The sequence below is a fragment of the Rattus norvegicus genome, chromosome 2, assembly GCF_036323735.1.
Source record: "Rattus norvegicus strain BN/NHsdMcwi chromosome 2, GRCr8, whole genome shotgun sequence".
In the NCBI taxonomy this organism is placed as follows: Eukaryota; Metazoa; Chordata; class Mammalia; order Rodentia; family Muridae; genus Rattus; species Rattus norvegicus.
Window position 1 is genome coordinate 169,456,315 of NC_086020.1, and position 17,407 is coordinate 169,473,721.

The 17,407-nt window shown below is 39.2% G+C and overlaps 1 long non-coding RNA gene and 1 pseudogene across 2 annotated transcripts in view; both read right to left on the reverse strand.

The window, feature by feature from the left end:
- The window catches only part of LOC134485928 (uncharacterized), a 162,107-nt gene that overhangs the window by 97,607 nt on the left and 47,093 nt on the right, over positions 1-17,407 (reverse strand). The window lies entirely within an intron of this gene.
- On the reverse strand, positions 12,736-17,054 carry Gcal1 (grancalcin like 1; annotated as a pseudogene).

The window sequence follows — 17,407 nt, forward strand, 5'->3', positions numbered from 1 at the left end:
AAATCTGAACCAAACTGAACCGTCACACTAAGTTGACAGTTTCTAAGTTGATTATCTGAGGTGCACACTGTGATAAAGGAATGGTTATAAATAGGTTGCATTAAGGACAGTTACAAATCTTAGTTGTAATTATTTTGCTACTAATGTATAAAAACAAACAAACAAAAAGCCAGGTTTTAGGAGAATCTATCATCTCATGGAAAAAAGCACTTTGTAAAGAAAAAAACACACACACACACACAAATAAAAAGCCAACTGAATTTAGGTGTGCCTTCTTTCTAGGTTGAAACAAAACTGCCAGATTTTATTCACAGCATGACCTATGCCATTGTTCACTCCATTCTCAGTATCCCTTTGGTAAATATTTTTGTTTGTTTGTTTGTTTGTTTTTAGCATGGTGAACTTATGTTTACATAAGTCTCACAACAGTTTTCTCAAGCCTGCAAGTACAGGACCACAAAAACACTCGTTTCATTTAAGAGAAGTTATAGCTATGCTACGAGGAACTTTGGTGGCCTGGTAGACTGTCACTTTTTACATTTATAAACCAATGGTAGGAGAAGATGTGGCTCCAAGGAACAACAGACTGTGAAAGAAGAGTGACATTGATGGATTTCTGTATATCCAACCATTCCTGCATCCCTGAGATGAAGCCTAGTTGATCATGATGGAGGATCCTTTTGATGTGTTCTTGAATTTGTTTGGCAAGAATTTTTTTCCCTCCATCTTTATTAAATTGGGTATTTCTTATTTACATTTCAATTTTTATTCCCTTTCCCAGTTTCCAGGCCAACATCCCCCTAACCCCTTCCTCTCCCCTTCTAATATGGGTGTTCCCCTCCCCATCCTCCCCCCATTACCACCCTCCCCCCAACAATCACGATCACTGAGCATCCAGTCTTGGCAGGACCAAAGGCTTCCCCTTCCACTGGTGCTCTTACTAGACTCTTCATTGCTACCTATGCAGTTGGAGCCCAGGGTCAGTCCAAGTATAGTCTTTGGGTAGTGGCTTAGTCCCTGGACGTTCTGGTTAGTTGTCGTTGTTCATATGGGGTCTCAAGCCCCTTCAAGCTCTTTCAGTCCTTTCTCTGATTCCTTCAATGGGGGTCCCGTTCTCAGTTCAGTGGTTTGCTGCTGGCATTCGCCTAGGTATTTGCTGTATTCTGGCTGTGTCTCTCAGGAGAGATCTACATCCAGTTCCTGTCAGCCTGCACTTCTTTGCTTCATCCATCTTATCTAGTTTGGTGACTGTATATGTATGGGCCACATGTGGGGCAGGCTCTGAATCGGCGTTCCTTCAGCCTCTGTTCTAAACTTTGCCTCCCTGTTCCCTCCCAAGGGTATTCTTGTTCCCATTTTAAAGAAGGAATGAATTGGCAAGAATTTTGATGAGGGTTTTTGTGTCCATATTCATGAGGGAAATTGGTCTGAATTTCTATTTCTTTGGTCTTTTTGTGGTTTAGGTATAAGCGTAATTGTGGCTTCATAGAAGGAATTGAGTAGTGTTCCTTGTTTCTAATTTGTGGAATAGTTTGAAAAGTATTGGTATTAGGTCTTCTTTGAAGGTCTGATACAATTTTCCACTAAAGCTATTTGGTTTTGGGCATTTTTTGGTTGGGAGACTTTTAATGACTGCTTATATTTCTTTAGGGGTTATGGGACTGTTATGGGATCAGGTTTATCTGATCCTGATTTAACTTTGGTACCTGGTATCTGTCCATTTCATCCAGATTTTCCAGTTTTGTTTAGTATAGGATTTTGTAGTAGGATCTGATAATTTTTGAATTTCCTCAGCTTATGTTGTTATGTCTCCCTTTTCATTTCTACTTTTGTTAATTTGGATACTCTCTCTGTGCTCTTTGTTTAATCTGGCTAACGGTTTATCTATCTTGTTGATTTTCTCAAAGAACCAGCTCCTGTTTTTTTTTTTTTTATTCTTTATATAGTTCTTTTTATTTCTACTTGGTTAATTTCAGTTCTGAGGTTGATTATCTCCTGCTGTCTACTCCTCTTGGGTGCATTTGCTTCTTTTTTGTTCTCGAGATTTCAAGTGTACTGTCAAGTTTCTCTGGTTTGCTCTCTCAAATTTCTTTTTGGAGGCACTCAGAGCTCTGAGTTTTCCTCTTAGAAAATAAAGGACTGAGGTAGCTGAGGAGTTTGCAACCCCATAGGGAAAACAACAATATCAGCCAACCAGACACCCCAGGGTTCCCAGGGACTAGACCACCAATCAAAGAGTACACATGGAGCAACCCAAGGCTCCCAGAGAATGGCCTTGTTGGGCATCAATGGGAGGGGAAGCCCTTGATTCTGTGAAGGCTCCATGCTCCACTGTAGGGTAATGTCAGAGCTAGGAAGCTGAGGGGGCACCCTCATCTATGCAGTGAATGAGGGTATGGGGTTTCCAGAGGGGAAACTCGAAAGGGGGATTTGAAATGCAGATAAAGAAAATGTCCAATTTTTAAAAAGAAGGAAAAGAAGAAGAATTAGAAGTCACCAACCCCTGGGATATCAAATATCAGAAGCAGAGACAGAAAGATACTGAATTCTAGGCTATCCTGGGATACCTTATGAGAATCAATTTCTTTCTTTCTTTCTTGTGAATTTCATGTATTTTTTTTACTGTCTCAGATTTTTATATTAGCTTTTGTCTCAACATAATTTTGTATAGCATCAGGCATCTGGAGGCTGCTTCACTGACAAACACTGACTCTTCCTGTGGTGGTTTGAATAGACTTGGCCTATGGAAAGTGGCACTAATAGGAGGTGTGGCTTTATTAGAGGAGTTGTAGCCCTGTGAGAGGAAGTGGGTTACTGTGGAAGTGTGGTTTTGAAGTCTCATATATATGCACAAATCTGGCTACTGTAATCTAGACCCTCTTCCTGGCTGCCTACAGAAGACAGTCTCGTTCTGTCTGACTTTGGATCAAGATGTAGAATTCTCAGATAATTCTCCAGCCCAGCCCCATGTCTGCCTGTACATTGTCATGCTTCCCACCAAGATGACAATGAACTAAAGATCTGAAACTATAAGCCAGAGCCAATTAAATGTTCTCCTGTAAAAGTTGCCTCAGTCAAAGTATCTCTTCACAACAATAAAACCCTAATTAAGACCCCTTTTTTGGGTCAAGGTATTGAAAAGCAGGAGAAATTGCTTTTGTCTCTGCTTTTATTTGTGTGCCCTTCCCTGACTCACATTTATATAACTATCTTAAACCTATAGTGAGCTTGCATTCCTGGCATAACAAAGACATGAAGGACACACACACCAACCCCCAGGTGCAGGTAGTTATCCATGAAGGTGAGGGTGCATTCAGTCCTGAAAAGGACCTTGTCTCTTTAAGCAATATGGACTTCATAGGATTGCCTTGCAGAACCATACCTGAGACACAGAACAACGAGGCCATACCTAACAAGCATTGCTTAATTACACCTACCTCTAGCACCTGTTCTCTCTCTATTTAATCAATCCTGAATATTGTGGCAGCAATTAAGGGTGGATGTGGTTTAATGAGTCTTTTTATTACTAAAATCTTGATTTTCTGTAATTCAGTGATTATGTTTCTTTAGAAGACAAAAACTTCATATGTACAGTGAAAGCACTGCGATTCTGAATATATAATGGTCTTATACGTGACCTGCGATGTTTCACACAGGCTGCCATGGCTCTGACATGATGACATGCTAAGAACCAAGACTTCATTGAAGTCATGTGATACAATATGGGCAAGTGCTTCCAGAAATATACTGAACCCATTATGCATTTTACTTTGAATTAGTTTGTGTCACAGTGTTACCAAAATTTGATGAGTCCCTTAGTGATCACCAGATGATAATGAGAAAATCTGGGTCCTATATTGGGGTACTTAGTACTATTACAATGATAATTTAAGAAAGGATCAAAGAGAAGCATGAGGATAGTTATATTGTGTAAAAAAGAAATGTCCAGAGCAGGCAAGTGGCAAATCTCAGCAGGTGCCTGAAAGAGACAAGGGGTTGGGGTAAAAGTCATGTCTTTTGAGTTACCAGCATAACTCATGTCCTTTGAGTTACCAGTGGTTGTAGTCAGCCACTTGGCAGAGAAGAGGGATTAGAGAAAGAGTTAAGGAAGCCCAAAGTACTGGAAAAAGTATACTTAGATTCTGGCAAGCCTCTAGGGGAAAAAGTAATAAACATAAAGGAAAAGTTGGGCACTCTCAACCCAACTCCAATATGTCTCCTAAGGAATGCGCTGGGAGAACAGGAGTTCTGGAAAGGAAAGTAACATATCTCATCAATGGAAGGTTTATTTCCCTAACTCTTTAGCATGACCTAAGATGAACCTGACTTCTTAGACATGGTCACTAGGACAGACAATTGGCCAGGCCTATGTAGTAAGTTACCTTTCCACCCAGGAGAGTGATGCTTTTATCTTGAGCAGTAGGATACTTCCCTTGATAACCCTTTACTATTTTGCTAGCAAACATTCAGAAAGTCTCAGTGTTGACTTATTGTCAAAGACTAGCCAAGCTCATAGTCAGTCTGTCCTGAAGTATAATCAAGGTAGACTGGGATAGGCATTCAGTTGTGTCACGTAGCGCTTTTACCAGGGAAGATTTTCACAGTAGAGGGCTAAAAATGCTACCCTTAGAGAATGCTAACATCACATTCTGAAAGCACCTCCTACCAAGGTATGAAAGGCTGGTAGACAGCTAGTCTGGCACCAGTCAATGGCCAATTCTGCCATATAGTATTCCCTTCTTTATCTTCCTGTGATGATACAAACAATCCATTTACCTCATCTAATCAAAAATGGAGAATGTTGATCATTCCAGGATCTTGAAAAACATTGCCAACTATAAAAGTTCATGGTATACACCATCTCTTGAAACTGCCAACAAGTGACTAACATATGACTTTCCTCGTGCGATTGCTGTGCATAAGGGCAACTTGAGAGGAATATGGCTTCACCAAGAAATGTCTGTCTGCTTTTATTGAATAGAGTCAGATTTTCATGGGGGGGGGGAAATCACTGAAATGGATTACAGGCAATGTAGGAGTTTAGCAAATGACTGATTCGTGTAAATTAAATTTGTAAGTGATTTCTCACACAGAACATCAAAAGACATTACAAATAGCTTCATAGGCACCAAAATGTGTTGGTATCACATTAGGGAAATAATATTCAATACTTTCTCTTGGAACAATATTACCAAGAGTCAGTCTAAGTTTGAGTTTTCTAGTTCTTCCCTTTCTGTATAGTTTGTGGTTTCAGGCTTGTTCACAGTCTGTCTCTTGTATCTATGTATCCTGGCTCTATTCCCTGTGTGTCTGTTCCTATGCTTGCCTGACATCTGAGTCCTTATTCCTGTCTCAGAGTTACCCTATAAGGGTTTTGTTCTGTGTTTATGGAATAACAGTAAAAGCATTATATGGGGAAAGAATAGAATATTCTCTGGAAATATTCAACAGAGTTTTCCAAGGGAATACAGTTTTGATTTCAACTAACCTCAACTGGCTTCAAAACACTCAATATTGCAAACAGATGATATGTATATAATAGTTTTCAACATTTATGATAGATACTTGTATAAGGTTGATTTTGACCTATTTACAATAAAAGTTTTTACTGTAGCATATATGTACATGTATTGTTCTCTACATAAGGCACATGAAATAATACATAGTCTATGATTAAAACTATGCCTTATTTTAGTTAGCAAAAGCTGATTACATGTAAAATCCAAGGCAAGTTTAACTGTTATATTCTCTTTAAGGCAGGTAAAACAAATGATCCAAGCACACAGCAGATTATCAGGCTAAGTTTCTCAATATACACCAAGATGTATTATTAATCAGTGAGGTCCAGCAAAAGCCCAGTCTCTTAGATGTAGGAGGTATTTTTACAAAGTTTATCACCACAGTCATTAATGCCATGGATAACAGAGAGGCAAACACATGATGAGTTGAGGCTTCAGCCCCAGAAACTGACAGCATAGTGGGGATTCTGAAGGAAAGAATTAGAACCTAGTGAAAGTAGGAGCTTTTGAAGATGTGAGATGCTTCATGGCAATATCTTGCAGCCATGACTCCCAGATAGCACTCCCTTAACATTCCTCACTTCCCAGGTGAGAAACCATGGTCCCTGGGGGCTCTGTTAGCTAGGGACACAGATCTTAGCAGGGTACCAGTCATCATCTCTGAAAGAAGGTTGCCATGGATACTGTGGCCAGGAGAGTTGCTGGATTGAAATTGATTTGTACAAAAGGTAAGCATGTATGAGGAAACGAGTTATAACTTTTCATATAACTTAGTACTATAAAGTAAAAACTGGCCAAACAGTTTCCATTAAATCCTACTCATTCATCAGCATGTCTGCACATAATGTAGTTACCCCAACCTTCCCACAACATTGTGACATGGCCTACTTTGCTTCTGAGAACACACTTCCATTTTTAAAAGATAAAACAATGCTCATCAAAAATTCTTTCATCCATGATACCAAAACTTGAGCACAAAGAGGACTGACCTTGGCAGTTCATTCTTTGCAACAAAGAGTCGTGATGTCTGTCTGGGCATGCACAGACCACCTGTGGCTCCACCCATCTTTACTTATACTTCAGACCACCTTTCCTTCTGTCTCATCAATATCCTTAGAGCTAAAGCTCGCTTGGGGGCACCAATATCCTAAGTCTTATCTGCTTTGTGAGCTATACTGTGTATGCAAAAACTCTTTAGGGCCAAGGGATTGGCTTTCTGGGTAGGAAGTCGAGGTAAGTTTGGTTTAGTGGCACTATATTTGAAGGACTGAAAACTGATCGCCAACTGGGAAGGACTCAATCATAAGGCTTAGGAGGATTAATGTTACTGTTAGGCCACACCTCCTAAGGTGTGGCTTCACAGATCAATTTATACTAAGCTGAAATCTTCCTCCAAGACCTGCTAAGGGAGTTGTCAGGGTATCTCCTGTAATATTTCCTCTGCTCTTGATGTGCAGGAATCAGAAGCAACATAACTACAGCGACAGCAAATGGCTTTGGACCACTTATTAACTATGTAAGTTGCCTTGTACCCACCCATTCCCTCAGAAACCTAGCTATAACTAATTGGACTGGGGGCTATCACTTGAAGGAAAATTGACCTTTATGCCTCCCTGTTGAAACACGTCTCTTCTTCCTTCTGGTTTTATCATAAATCACAGTTCTAGTTCTGCTCACATGTATTTGCTATAATAAACTTATCTAAAATAAGAATACTTGCAAATTAACATTATTTAAAATTACTCTAGCCTTTATATTTTCTTGTTAATGGCTATTCTGACACCTGGATTTATGTCATCACTCACACATTTTTTCCCTTGTGTGCCCTGTCTTTGCCCAAATCTTATCCAAGTTCCTTTCTGAGGAGGATAAATGAAGGCCACACATCCACGTCCCTTTGCATGTGGTCCTGTGAAACCAATAGATACAATGATCTGTCTGACCTCTAGTTTTCATATGATCCCATCAGTATGCACAGTGACATCCCTCCAGTGTAGTGAGAGTGGACAACTCCCAAGGAACAACTGGAAAGAATGAAAGAAGCAAGGCCCGAGTTCCTGGAAAATCTCATCTAACTCATGCAAAATTGTGAGCATTCCTCCCGTTTCTTAGACCATCCCTTCTCCAAGATGCTTTGAGCATCTCGCTGTAACGTTCATAGGATAAAGGGTTGAAAACTGATGAGAAAGTTATCCTCCCACAATTCCTACTCTGGTTCAAGAATAAAAACCTCCTTCATCTCTCAACCTCTCAACTGATGACATGTCTTGTCATTTGTACTAAAATTCTAAGATGTAAAAAGGACCTTCTTTTGGGTGAACCACTACTATTTTATCCTAATAATATAGATTTGTAGGGGAGTTAAAGTTATTTTGCCCTTTCTTTTCAAACCTCTTCACTTAGAAGATATAATCACAGAACAAGAGAAAAACGAACAGTAATGTCTCAATACCTTGTATGAGTCAAGGTTCTCAAAGATGTGGAACTGATAGAATATACGTACACACATATGCATTCTAATAAATTGTGTGAGTGTGTGTGTGTGTGTGTGTGTGTGTGCATGTGTTAGATTTATTAGAATAATTAGAGTAAGGGCTATTAGGTTGTGGTCTAAGTAGGCGAATGACTGTTTATGGACTGAAAGTCAGAGGATCTGATAATCCTGCAGCCCCTGACAATGGAGGTGTCCGCACTCCTCTTCTGAGCCCAGAGCCCCAGGGGATTCCTAGAGAGTTGTTGGTCTTCAGTCTACTTTGGAATCCAAAGGAAATTGACTCTTATACCCAGTAACAAAAATACATAAACTTCCAGCAAGAATGAAGGCAAGCAGACAAAAACAGTTACTTCTGTCTGCCATGTCTTTTGCATGTGTGCAGCCTTCAGAAGTTATGGCACAGGTTTACAGTGGGTCTTCTCACCTCGAATGTCCCAGATTTGAAGTGGGTTCTCTTAACTCAAGTGATCTGTTAAAGCAAACTCCCCACAGCTTGAATTTTAATTGATAACAGATGCGGTCAAGTTGTCAACCAAGATTAGCCATCACACAACTATTCTTCATGTGTATGTGAGTGAGCAAAAATGAGTGACTCTCAGAAAGAGTAAGAATTTAAGCTTAAACATGATTTTGAGTTAAAGGAAAATGCATGGCTATATAGGAGATCAATTAGTGGATAATCAAGAAAAGTACAGGAAACGGAATGAAGTTTGCCAACCAGGTCTAAGCTTGTCATTAAGCTAATGGTCATTGATAAGCATTTCAGAGAGTTAGCATTCTTCTGGAACAAAGCAGCACAGCCTCACAAGAGAGTATAGCTGTAGACGTCACCTAGAAAGATAGAAGTTTTTTTCTTTATTCTGTGCCTTGTTGTTTCTCAAAATAACCAGTTCAAAATTAACCTTATGCTATGAAGAGCATATCTTGGGGTGATATAGTCTGGTCTCTTAAAGGACCTCTTGTAGTTTACTACTAGACAGCCATCTTCAGGAAGAATGACTGAACAGATTTCTCAGTTACTCCAAAGAATATACAGCCAAGGGTGTAGGGAGTGAGTCCATACTAAATGTATATCCTATGATGGTTTAATAAACAAAGCCATCTCTGCTTTGTTGGTATTTTCATATTTACAAGGTTTGCTTTGAATGCTGGCTTTTATTCACAAACAAAAGCATGATGACATGCTTTGCTTTTGAATATTCTACTCTTTATTCAAAATGGATGTTACACTAGTGATTACCTCAAAGAATTACAATAGACTTAATGTCAGACTTCACACAATACTGACCTTTTCTTATGGGTTTGATCTCCACCACGGCACACGAAACTTTCTGTTAATAGAATAGATGTGTCTTGCCACACATTCTTTAAGCATGTGTGTGTCTTTAAGACAGCCTCGGCACTAGAATAGTTCATTGTAGAACTATAAAAGATTCTTTCCTTTTCTTCCTCTCATTCTCTCAGCTTTTCTGTGAGACCAAGGTAGTGTTTCCCTGTTTACCCCAGGATTCTTACAAGAACAACACACAAAGTTGCAGAAAGTAGATCATAGGGAATTTTGTCTCAAGTTTAAGGGCACATCCTAGTCCTCATAAAATGAAGTGATTTTCACAGTGGAAAGAGCATTTGTCTTCTTTCTAAGGCTCTGTCTGCAACCTAATGTGGGGCTCTAGCAAAGCAGTCGATTATGTTATAATTTCACTTCAAGGAATCCTAACATGTAGCAAGGCAGATTGTAAGCCTTCATTAGAAAGTGACAAGGTTATTGTCACATGATTTACACAAAAGGTGATCAGGCAAATGCAATAAATTATGTTGTTTTAGACCCTAGTATGCATTGCCCCTCTATTATGTATATATATACATATATATAATATACCATATATAATATATTATATAGTATATTATATAATATACTATACATTGTATATTATATATAGTATATATATTACATACTACATATATTATATATATATAAATTAGTCCTGTTATTTTTCCTTTCCTTTCCTCTTCATTCCTCTCCTTTCCTCTCCTCCCCTCCCCTTCCCTTCCCTTCTCTTTTCTTCTTTGATTTCCTTTGATCATTATTTTTGTTTGTTTTCTGCTTTTGTATTTCTGAGCATCAAATCCAGGCCATGAAATATCAAGTGCAAACTTTTTTGAACAACGCTCTTATCTTCTTACTCATTTTTACGCTGTAAACCAAAGCATTTGCCTTGGAAAGTCAACACAGAAACAAATCTGTATGTGACATTGCCGTACCTGCAATGTAAAAGGCAATTTTCAGAATAATGACTTGAGATTCCAGTCACATATTGTGGCTCCTCAATATGTGATGAAATTTTCTACTGCTAAATTGCAACTGAAATTTAATATATACTGAGAGACTCTATATAATGAATTTTGAATGTCAATTTTATGAGTCTTTCTGTAGTATATCGCATGAATTTTTAAAGTGTCCTTTAGGTAGATCAAAAAATACCCCCCCAAAAGATGCATCTTTCAAGATTAAAATTATATATCATGGACTCCACAGGTCATTCATCATATTTAAAATGAGCTTTGATTGAAACTCAAGACGGATGATCAAAATGTGAATGCTTCACTCCTTCTTTAAATGAGGAAAAAGAATACCCTTGGCAGGGAAGGGAGAGGCAAATATTAAAACAGAGACTGAAGGAACACCCATTCAGAGCCTGCCCCACATGTGGCCCATACATATACAGCCACTCAATTAGACAAGATGGATGAAGCAAAGAAGTGCAGACCGACAGGAGCCGGATGTAGATCGCTCCTGAGAGACACAGCCAGAATACAGCAAATACAGAGGCGAATGCCAGCAGCAAACCACTGAACTGAGAATAGGTCCCCCGTTGAAGGAATCAGAGAAAGAACTAGAAGAGCTTGAAGGGGCTCGAGACCCCAAAAGTACAACAATGCCAAGCAACCAGAGCTTCCAGGGACTAAGCCACTACCTAAATACTATACATGGACTGACCCTGGACTCTGACCCCATAGGTAGCAATGAATAACCTAGTAAGAGCACCAGTGGAAGGGGAAGCCCTGGGTCCTGCTAAGACTGAACCCCCAGTGAACTAGACTATGGGGAGAGGGCGGCAATGGTGGGAGGGTTGGGAGGGGAACACCCATAAGGAAGGGGAGGGGCGAGGGGGATGTTTGCCCGGAAACCGGGAAAGGGAATAACACTTGAAATGTATATAAGAAATACTCAAGTTAATAAAAAAATGTAAAAAAAAATATCCTCAAAAAAAAAATGAGCTTTGATTTTTTTTTTAAGTCACAGGTATCACAAATACCTAAATATTTAACAAAGGAATGGACACTGACCACAGGAAAACTGTGTTCCAATCAGTGACAAAGCTATCATTTTAAAATATGGCTGAGCTGTTTTTACTATTTAATTAAAAATGACACTGCAGCTCAAGGGAAAATTCACATTACTTGTAAAATTGTACCTTGATAAATGCTTAGTTAAAGGAGGGGAGTTAAAATCATTATAATTTTATAGAAATGTTTCAAAGTAATAAAAAAGCTTACATGAGATGATGTGATATTAAGTTGGTTTTTTCAAATCATGACTGCTCAGTTTTTTTAAATCTAATTGCTCAGTTTGACTGACTGATTGACTGACTGACTGTCTGACTGACTGACTGACTTACTGACTCGCTCGCTCGCTCGCTCGCTCGCTCACTCACTCACTCACTTATTTATTTATTTATTTATTTATTTATTTATTTATTTATTTACTTATGTAATAGATGAAGAAAGAAAGGCACTATGTGACTGGCATAGCGGTGAATCTCTTTTAGCCCAAGTTCCATGTCCTATCAAAGGAGCAGCCTATGGCGCATGGTGTTCTGAGCCCCACACTGAGAAGTAAGAAAACTTCAATTACTAAAATGCGAGGCTCCTATTCTGTTCTTGGAGCAACTTCCTCTGGATATGTGTTGTTTTTCTTTGCTTTTTTCCCCCCACTTGCCTCCTCCCCCTGCCCAATCTCCCTTTTCATCTTCCCGTCTCTCCTTCTATTTTATTTTATCCTTTTCTATTATTGGACTTACTTTCCCCTACCCCCCTGCCCCAATCTCACCTTTCCTCTTCCTGTCCCTCCTTTTTATTCTTTTCTACTGCTGGACAGGGATAATTTGGATCCACTTCAAGGAATCAGTCCTATGCTCAGAGTAAGAAGACACGGTTGTTCAATGTGAGGTCTTTCTGGTAGAGGAAGATGGCTTGTGTTGTTTTGACATTTTCTTTTGTTCCTCTGTGGTTCTTCCTTTTCACATTCTGTCCATGTCACCACATCACTACAACAGTGCTTTCTTTTTTCATCTATTTGATTTCCCAGAAAATAATAAATAAGTAAAATTCCTTTCAAACAACCGCTTCACATCTTTCAAGTCACCTGGACACTCCAGATGTTTTCCCTTCTAGTTAAAGCTATGATCTAATGATCTCAGACCAACCTTGAAGATTTTCATAATTTATAAAGGATTTTTCTCTCTTTACTTCTCTATGTACTTTCTTGACTGTGTCTGTTATTCTCACCCCTCTCTTTTGCATATAATGAGGTCCAGAGTCAGCTACAGCAGATTCAGTGTTAATTTCCATATTTGTCAGAGTTCACTGCTGAATCTAGAGTTACTTTTTTATTCCTATATTATCATATGAAAGCACATTGACTTTCTTCTTTTCCTTCTATTTCTCACAAATAGTATTTATTTTGTTTGTTCAATTAGTAATATAAGATTACAAGTGAACTTGATTTATATATTTGAATTAAAGAAATATCACAAATTGATATTGTTATTTTCTTAATTGCACAGAGTTTAAACTACCTTGATGAATTCTAATTTGTTCCATGCTAAATGCCTTTTTGGAAAATAAATATATAACTTGAATATATATATGTTTATATATATACACACACACACACACACACATACTTTCTTTTTCTGAATGCATGCCTAAAACAGGGAGAACAGTCCTTAAAATACATTTAAAATGGACCAAATCAAGATTCTCATAATACTGATTTTCCCTTGATGTAATTTAAAATGTGTAAACTGCTACTCAAACTAGAAGTGCAATACCTGACATTTACCCACTGGCAACCTTTTAGACAATGGCTGAATTAATGCACCGCTGTTTGAACTGAAGCATTTCATTGCAGTAGATGTGAAATATGCATTTTATGACACAACACTTCACAGCAAGCTATTTGAATAATGCTTAGTTAAAAATTGTCAAAGTGACATGGAAACATGCTTACTGTACAAATAAAAGCATTTACATATTAAGAGTGTTCATTGCTCAGTGATTGCAGCATCATGATGTGACTTCTGTTTTATATAATAGCTTCAGATTCTGCATGTTCAATGGTTCTGTTAATATGCCTTCAGGCTACTAAATATGTGGGCATGAATAATAGGCAAAGGACAGTGTGTATAGATTATTCGTTGACCTATTCTTATAAAATTGACAGAGTGGGTTTGATAGCATGCTGCATATTAATCAATGTCAGAGTGATTAGGCATCATTTCCTTTCAGGATCTTTGGAAGTAAAAACCGATTTTAAGTTTTCTGTATTTATAAAAGAGGTTGCACTTTTGTGGAGTTTTCTTTAAAAAATATTTTTAAAAATCATGGAGTTCTTTTTTAAATATTTAATTTGGTCACCAGCTGAACTAAAATTATATTTATTTGCATCAGAATTCAACTAGAATATATTCAATTAAAATATATGAAAATTCAGAAACTAAATTAACTTTGACATCTTAGACCAGGGAACTTAATGCAAAGAACCTGGTCACTACTTGAAATCTTTACAGAAAATTTCACCAGAAATGATGCTTATGGAGCAAGGAGGAAGAGGAGGAGGAGTGTAGGTTGGTGTCATTATGCAAGTGAAGGGAGACACAAGATAAAATGAAGCCTGTCATTGGATGAGACGGAAGGGAGACAGGAACAGAGGTTTTAGAAGGAGAGGAAGAAGCAGAAGAAGAGGAGACAACACGGAGGCAGACATAAACGATCCATCGCCATGCATCTCTACATAGATACAGGTTGTTATGAATATTTCTTAAGGGTTGGATTTCTATAGGTCAATTTATCTTACCTAGGTGGCCAGTTTATATCTTTACCAATTGGTTGAGAGTTTATTGTGTGGATGTATTGTGGATTGAGAATTTAACACATAAATCTGATTGTTTAATTACAGTTTATGGCATCCTGATTTCACTGGGTTGTTGGTAATTTGAGCAGAGTCCGTGGCAGGGAGCCTCAATAGGCCAGCCCCATGCTGGGCTTCTAGAGCCCTGATTTTACCAGGTAGCTAGGACCAGAGAGTTCACGGCTAGTAGAGAGCTGCCAGGAGAGATACTACCCAGAGATAAATTATGGTTAGCTCCATATAGCCTTCTGGTGCTGGAACTAACTCTAGGGACCAGCAAGGTGCCATGTTGGAATGGCTCAAGGACCGCCTGGGTCTGAGATTACTTGGGGGCATCATGGAGCCATTGGGATAAAGATACCCCACAGTGTGGGGCAGCAGACTGTGAAAAGTACCCTGATTCCTGGTCTAATCCCCAGAAACCCTAAAAGGGACAGCAGGTACATTCCTAGTCTCCCAGAAGATCAAGGCTCCATGTAGTTGTAGCCCCACACAGACCCCTGTAGAGAGATTTGAGACAGACCAGTCACACAGGACAATGCCTCAAGCCCCTCCTCCAGGGTTGTGGACCGTGACCACAGGTTATATAGGCTGAAGACAGATCAGTCATAGAGACAGGATCATGCCCCCAAATATGAAGATGAGGTCTTCCCAAGCTCTCAGGCCAAACCAATAGGAAGAACCTGCTGTCAGACACTGACCCATCCAAAACCTGTAATTAAGAATCGTGTTCAGGATTAAAAGTGTGCAGGAATTATTCCATCATCTGAGAACTGTTTTAAGAGCTGTAACACCACCGTGGGGAGCCCCAGGTGCCACAGCCCCACACCGCAGTGCCATGTGGCCCTACAGGTGCTAGCATGGGATAAAAAAGATTACCCATTGTTAATTTTTACCGCAATGGAGGAAGAGGAGAAAAATATAAAAGAAAAAGGAAAAAATCAAAACACTTCTTAGTATACACACACACACACACACACACACACACACACACACGAGACACACACACACACACAGGAACACATACACACACACACACACACACACACACACACACACACACACACACACACGCACACACAGGAACACATAAGAACACACGTTAGTCCATGCTACCTATCCAGCGTAGAACTTCTGAACAGTTAAACAGTAACAGATTACTTGGCTTTCTTTAAACTGTTGCCATCAACTAAGAGTAGCTTTAACAGAACAGGAGTGAATGCTGGCCCAGGTGAACGAATGCTGGCCTGTCACTAAAATGTACCACTCCTAAAAACTGCTTGATTCAGAGACAGTTGACATTTCAGCTTATCTGTGCATTCACTGATGAAAGAGAAAGGCATCTTCATTTGAAGTTTTTAGTATGGTCAAGGGTGTGCTAGTCTTGAATTTCTGCAAACAATGGCCACAAGGCAGGAAGTCCACCGGTTTCTGCTCCACTGGGTTACATAGAAAGGTAAAACACAGCTAAACAAAAACAGAGAAGTTTAAAACAAACAAGCAAAAAAGAAAACCAACAGTGGAAGACAATAAAGCATATTGTAGAAAAATAAGAAATGCATTAAAATGCTGACTGGCCCAAAGAAGGATAAAGGAGATCCCTCATCCCCAGGACAAGAATATGTGCTATGTTCTCTGATGGTATAATCAAAACCCAAAGACAGCCCAAAGTGCAGATGTCCCCTCTGACTGACTCCCAGAAACATCCACAGACAGGAACAAAATCAAAAGTATAACTTGGAGCTTTTAGATAATACAGAGGTTTAGTCTAGACTTTTGTTATTTGGCTTCATAGACTATGTCATGTGACTACTTTCTGATATGCTTTATTGCTAAGAACCAAAGGTCAGGTATGCTGGTATCAACAACATTTAAAGAGAGGGTGCATATATCTGCAGTGTCATAACTTTTCCAAAATTAATATATCCCAAATAAAAAGGTTATTGCATTGAACCGTGCTTTAAGGTTAAAGAACAGAAAGGGGGGAGCTTTCACAGGAAGGTATACAAAAAAGTTCCAAGAGATTTTAATTTTAGGCAGTCCAGTCTCTTTCAATGAAGCAGAAGGATTCGCAATCTGTCTCCGCCTTTGGAATGCTAGGCTTTCAAATTGTCAGAGTGCCTTGCAAAACAAAAACAGAAATGAAATCAAACAAACAAAAAACCTTCATACATGAAGTTCACAATTCCTTGTTGTAAGTGGTCTCTTCGCTAAAGAAATCTGTCAGGGTTTGAAGCTTCACACAGCAGACAGCATAGTCATCAAAGAAAATCCAGTCATTCTTGCTGTAGCGTCTAACAATTGCAGCTAATGCCTGCAGACTCAACCTGTAACCCATGACAGCGATGGCCTGGCACATCTCATGACGGTCTACCGTGCCACTTTGATCTTGGTCAATGGCCATGAAGTTCTGTTTCCAGGCAGTAAGAGCTGCCCAAAGCTCCTTGAATTCGTTGAATCCCATTTTTCCTGTGTAGTCTCTATCCAACATGGCGATCATAATTTGACAGGTTTTCAAACTGAAAGGATCGTAAGTTCCACTAATTCCAGACTGTATCAAGCATCTGCAGTTCTTCAGCATCCACCTCACCATCCTGCCCAGCGACCACTGGGAAATAAGTCCACATGGAGTCATTGGAAGGGGAGTAGCTGTCAGAGTATGCCACGTACCCAGGATAAGCACCAGAGAACATATTGGGACCTGCCTCTGGCATCGGCTGGCCCACTTTCGTTTGCAACCCTGGAATCTGACCACTGAAGTTTTCAAATGCCCCTCCTTATCCCAGATAGGCCAGGACCAGACGATTGACACCACCACGACACCAATAAGTCAACTTCAACACTGCTGCCTACATTTGTTTTCTTATTGCACCAGGAATGCTTTCTCTATGTGATGTCCTGTGAAAGAGATTTTATCAAAATGAGATTTTTTTTCTGTTAGCTGATTTTCTTTAACAAAATACACTATCTTTTTAGACCAGGGAACCGCACCAAAACATAGAAATTCACACTTGTTAGGCCCCTTTTGTCATTGAACTATGGCCCCCAACTCCTAGATTTATCTTTCTAAATGACTTGAGAAAACTGCTGGATTTTATTTGAACATTTAACAGCACTCTATGTCCTAGTAAGTTTATTTATTCCTATTAACTTGTGATTTTAAAAGAATATGCCATGTGGCATACATTCTTTGAATTACAG